Source organism: Somniosus microcephalus, chromosome 13, assembly GCF_052327205.1.
Source record: "Somniosus microcephalus isolate GS21.2 chromosome 13, FLI_Smic_1.0, whole genome shotgun sequence".
Classification (NCBI taxonomy): domain Eukaryota; kingdom Metazoa; phylum Chordata; class Chondrichthyes; order Squaliformes; family Somniosidae; genus Somniosus; species Somniosus microcephalus.
This window is the reverse complement of record NC_140999.1, coordinates 34,113,385-34,119,052: the sequence shown is the minus strand read 5'-3', so window position 1 is coordinate 34,119,052 and position 5,668 is coordinate 34,113,385.

Genomic DNA, 5,668 nt, shown 5'->3' with positions numbered 1-5,668 from the left:
GGTCTGAGTATTTATGTGATTATTTCAACTGTAAATTGTTCAACTCACACAACAGCCACTCACCTCTCGCCTTGCTTTGACAGGTGCGTTTCAGGAAGCACGTGAATCCCGTGCACAACCAGTAAAAGCTGAAACCTCAGGTTAAAAAGCCTCTTAATGGTCTGTTAACGACCTCTTAAATACTTAAATGAGGTCGCCCGCCTCTCCCGAGCGGGTCTCTGGTGCACTGAGAAATGCGCCAGAGTAAAAGGCAGAAGTCGGTGGGGTAAGGCGGGTTTCCGATGCCCTATCAATTTCAGCACTTTTAACAGCCCACCCACTCGCAAATCCTAAACTGCTCCCAATCCTCAGGATTATTGCTTTTCCTGGCCAATTTATATGCCCTCTCCTTGGACCTTATGCTATCCCTAATTTCCCTTGTTAGCCACGGTTGGGTCACCTTTTTTGTTTTATTTTTATGCCAAACTGGGATGAACAAATTCTGTAGTTCATCCATTCGGTCTTTGAATGTTTGCCATTGCCTATCCACCGTCAACCCATTGAGTGCCATTCCCCAATCAATCCTACCCAACTCGCTCCTCAGACCATCATAGTTTCCTTTATTTAAATTGAGGACCCTAGTCTCCGAGTCAACTACTTCATTCTCCATCTTAATGAAGAATTCGATCATATTATGATCGCTCCGACCCAAGGGGCCTCTTACAACAAGATTGCTAATTAATCCTTTCTCGTTACATAATACCCAGTCTAAGATGGCCTGATCTCTGGTTGGTTCCTCGATATATTGGTCCAGGAAACCATCCCGTAAACACTCCAGGAATTCCTCCTCCACAGCATTGTTACTCATTTGGTTGGCCCAATCTATATGTAGATTAAAGTCACCCATGATGACTGCTGTGCCCTTATTGCACACTTCTTTAATTTCTCTTTTAATGCCATCCCCAACCTCCGCCTTACTGTTTGGAGGTCTATAAACCACTCCCACTAACGTTTTTTTCCCCTTTAGTATTTCTCAATTCTACCCATACAGATTCCACCTCATCAGAGCTAATATCCTTCATTACAATTGTGTTAATCCCTTCTTTAACCAGTAATGCTACCACACCTCCCTTTCCTTTTTGCCTATCTTTCCTGAATATCGAATACCCCTGGATGTTGAGTTCCCAGTCCTAGCCTTCCTTGAGCCACGTTTCCGTAATCCCAACCAAATCGTATTTGTTTACTTCTATTTACGCAGCCAATTCATCCACCTTATTACAAATGCTCCTCGCATTAAGACACAAAGCCTTCAGGCTTGTTTTTTTAACGCTCTTAGACCTATTAGAAATATTATTTACTGTGGCCATGTTTGATTTAATCCGTTGATTTCTCTGACTGCCACTTTTGTTTTTCTCCTTCCTATCTTTTGCTTTTATCCTTGTTTCCCTTTCCTCTGTCTCCCTGCTCAGGTTCCCAACCCCCTGCCATTTTAGTTTAAACCCTCCCCCACCGCACTAGCAAACACTCCCCCTAGGACATTGGTTCCAGCCCTGCCCAGGTGCAAACCGTCCGGTTTGAACTGGTCCCACCTCCCCCAGAACCGGTTCCAATGTCCCAGGAACTTGAATCCCTCCCCCTGGCACCATTCCTCTAGCCACGTATTCATCTGAAGTATCCTTCTATTTCTACTGACTAGCACGTGGCACTGGTAGCAATCCTGAGATTACTACCTTTTGAGGTCCTGTTTTTTAATTTATCTCCTAACTCCCTATACTCCGCTTTTAGGACCTCATCCCGCTTTTTACCTATATCGTTGGTGCCTATATGCACCACGACAACTGGCTGTTCACCCTCCCCTTCCAAGATGTTCTGGAGTCGCTCGGAGACATCCTTGACCCTTGCACCAGGGAGGCAACACACCATCCTGGAGTCTCGTTTGCGGCCGCAGAAACGCCTATCTATTCCCCTTACAATTGAATCCCCTATTACTATAGCTCTACCCCTCTTTTTCCTCCCATTCTGTGCAGCAGAGCCACCCCTGGTGCCAGGAAGTTGGCTGCTGCTGCCTTCCTCTGATAAGCCATCCCCCCCCCAACAGTACTCAAAGTGGTGTATCTGTTGGAGAGGGGGATAGCCACAGGGGACCCCTGCAGTACCTGCCTGCGCCTAGTACTCTGCCTGTTGGTCACCCGTTCCCTTTCTTCCTGTCCAACCTCTACCTGCGGTGTGTCCAACTCTGTAAATGTGCTATTCACGTTGTCCTGAGCATCGTGAACGCTCCAGTATGTGTCCAATCGCAGCTCCAGCGCCGCAATGCGGTCTGTCAGCAGCTGCAGCTGGACACACTTCCTGCACATGTAGTTGTCAGGGACACAGGAAGTGTCCCTGAGTTCCCACATATCGCAGGAGGAGCAGATCATGGGGCCCGGCTGTCCTGCCATGACTTATCCTTTAATTAATTGAATTTAAATTAAATCAATCAATCCCACTAATTACACTACAGTTAACTGGTTTACCAACAGTCCCTGCTACACCAGAGAGACCTTAGAAACTATAAACCAGAGTTAAAGTTAAAAAAAAAGAGAAATACTCACCAACCAATCACTTACCTGCTTCCTGGTGACGTCACACTTTGATTACTTTTTACCTCTCTCCCCTGCTGTTGAATTGGTATGCTGCTCCTGACTCACTGCCACCGGTTTGAACTGCCGCCGATGCTGTGTTCCCACACAGGCCCGCTCTAGTCGGGCTGCTCCTGACTCACTGCCACCGGTTTGAACTGCCGCCGATGCTGTGTTCCCACACAGGCCCGCTCTAGTCGGGCTGCTCCTGACTCACTGCCACCGGTTTGAACTGCCGCCGATGCTGTGTTCCCACACAGGCCCGCTCTAGTCGGGCTGCTCCTGACTCACTGACACTGGTTTGAACTGCCGCCGATGCTGTGTTCCCACACAGGCCCGCTCTAGTCGGGCTGCTCCTGACTCACTGACACTGGTTTGAACTGCCGCCGATGCTGTGTTCCCACACAGGCCCGCTCTAGTCGGGCTGCTCCTGACTCACTGACACTGGTTTGAACTGCCGCCGATGCTGTGTTCCCACACAGGCCCGCTCTAGTCGGGCTGCTCCTGACTCAGGCCAAGATGAGCTCCAGCAGCAACAACACCAGCAACAGCCTTCTTCTCACCGACGTGATGCGCCACAGGAGAGAGGAGATGAGCATAGGGATGTACCTTGCCAGAGGCGATACCCCTAACACAGGGTATATAGGCAGAGTATGAGCTTCTTGGACATGACTTAACAGCAGTGCTTCAGGAGGCTCAGGATATTGTGTCAGGTTGTGGCAGACATTTGTAGCTTGCGGAAAGAAGACCTGCCAAGTGGACCTGGTGAACATGCCTTACCATTGGCTGTCAAAGTCACCACCACCCTCAACTTCTTCGCCTCAGGCTCCTTCAAGAGATCTGCAGCAGACATTTCCAGGACATCGTAGTCAGCCACACACAGATGCATCAGCCAGGTGACCGATGCCATGGTTCACAAGTCAGGCACTTATGTGCACTTTGCCACTGACGAAGCCAGTGTGACTAAGCGGGTGCTCGGCTTTGCGGCTTCCCGCAGGTGCAGGGCATCATCGACTGGACACGTGCCCATCAAGGTACCCCCCAGATCAACCAGGAGTGTTCGTGAACCGTAAGGGCTCCCACTCCCTCACTGTGCAGTCAGAACACATGGCTGAAACATAAAAGACAGAATTTTAGCTATACTTAATTGGGAAAAACCAGCAGCTCCTTACTCTCAGTGACATTAAAAAGTGGAAAATGTGTAAGCTGATGGCAGCTGCCACTAACAGGTTAAAAAATCTGGAAAGCCGATAGTATCTGTACTGCTGGTGACTGCCAATACAAATACCCGACCCATCATTTTCAAAAGGAATTCACAGAGAAAGGAGGTGAAACTTAATTTTATTGTGACAAAATATCTGTGGGTGATGACATGAAATTGTTTTTATTATAAAACAACCTATGCAGGCACACCCTTAAACTTTTTGTTCTTAAAGGGACATCATGCTTGTAAAGTTATTAAGAAAAAATTACAACTTTGGTGAATTGGGCTGTAAGCCGGAGGGCTAGTGGGCAATTTTAATCCTACTTGCTCAGCAGAAATCTGGCAGGGGGCCAGTTAATATTGCCCTGGCTCTTAACTGTCTGAAAGTTGTCATGATCACAACATCTGCAATTTTAACCTGCTCTCCTGAGCAGGCAGCAAGGACACTCGCCCAGAGCCAACAGGGTCCTTCTTTACATATGCATGTTGCAGCCCGATGACATAATTGAGACCCGACTGTAATTTTAACTCCGGCCTTTGCTAGGAATCCACCTGAAGTTAAAATCGGGGCCTCATAGCAATGTATTTTATTCTATTCCATTCTTGTGTTTTTTACTAGGGGTTCAATGGCCAACACAAATGTGGAGAGGGGGATAAGACGTCATCTTGTTGGAAGGAGAATGCAGTAGAGTCATGTCCATTGGTATATATTGTGAATATGGGGTTGAATTTTCACCTTGGTGTCGGGTTGGGTGTGGTGGGGGGGTGGTGGGCGTGTAGAGGGTCGCTATCCCGAAAGCTCCATCAGCCGCTCTGCAGTCTCTAACTTAAGTACTCCAATCGAGTGAGTCATGCGAGTTTCCCGGCCAATTAACTGGAACGGGTCTGATGATGTCACAGATGAATTGACTTCAGCTCACCTATTTAAAGGGGCAGTGGACAGATGAGAGTTGAAGGTTGTTGGAGCTGGTCCAGAGGTTGGTCTGAGAGTTAGCTGTTGCTGTGAGATAGACCAATTCGTTTGACTGTGAAGGTTTAACCATTTCTAAACAAAGATGCAGGCTCACCGCCAAAAGGCTGTGCCCAGATTTAGTGATTACTTCCTGGAAATCCTGCTCCAGGGAGTGAGAGCCCGCAAGGAGTTCCTCTTCCCTGGTGACAGGAGGAAGAGGCCAACAGCTGAAACAAAGAGGGCATGGCTGGAGATCATCGAGGAAGTGAGCAGCAGGACTGTTGTCAGCCACTCCTGGATTCAGTACAGGAAGCCATTTAATGACATCATGAGGTCAGGAAAGGTGAGTGCAAGGCCACATTCAACTACATCCTGATGTGCATGTCACTCAAACCCCATCACTCTGCCTTCCCAAGCCTACTCCTGCACATCACTCCTCACACCAACCTACCTTGCAGGTGCACCCATCCCTCAATGTCTACGTGCCTACTCACTTCCCCAACTGACTATCCACCACTGACACTCGCCCTCATCCTAATGCAATCATAGAACCAAAGAAAGTAACACCACAGAAGGAGGCTATTTGTGACTATCATGCCATTCCCTCGTAGTCACACTCTACAGACATAGCCCATCGATCCCTTACACTCATTCCATTACTCTCAATCAAAGTTCTCGTGTTTCCCTCTTTGCAGGAGAAGAGAGTGTAGAACAACAGGGAGAGGCTGAAAACTGGAGGTGGGCCTCCAATCACCACTGCATTGATGCCATTAGAAGAGCAGGTGCTCAACATAAGCTGAGTTGCCGAGCTGTTGGTGGTGGGAGATGGAGAGAGGGGGACCTCCTGGTGACATATTTAAATATTATACAGCCACATGGCATGCAACAGTCACTCATGGTGTCATGTCAGCA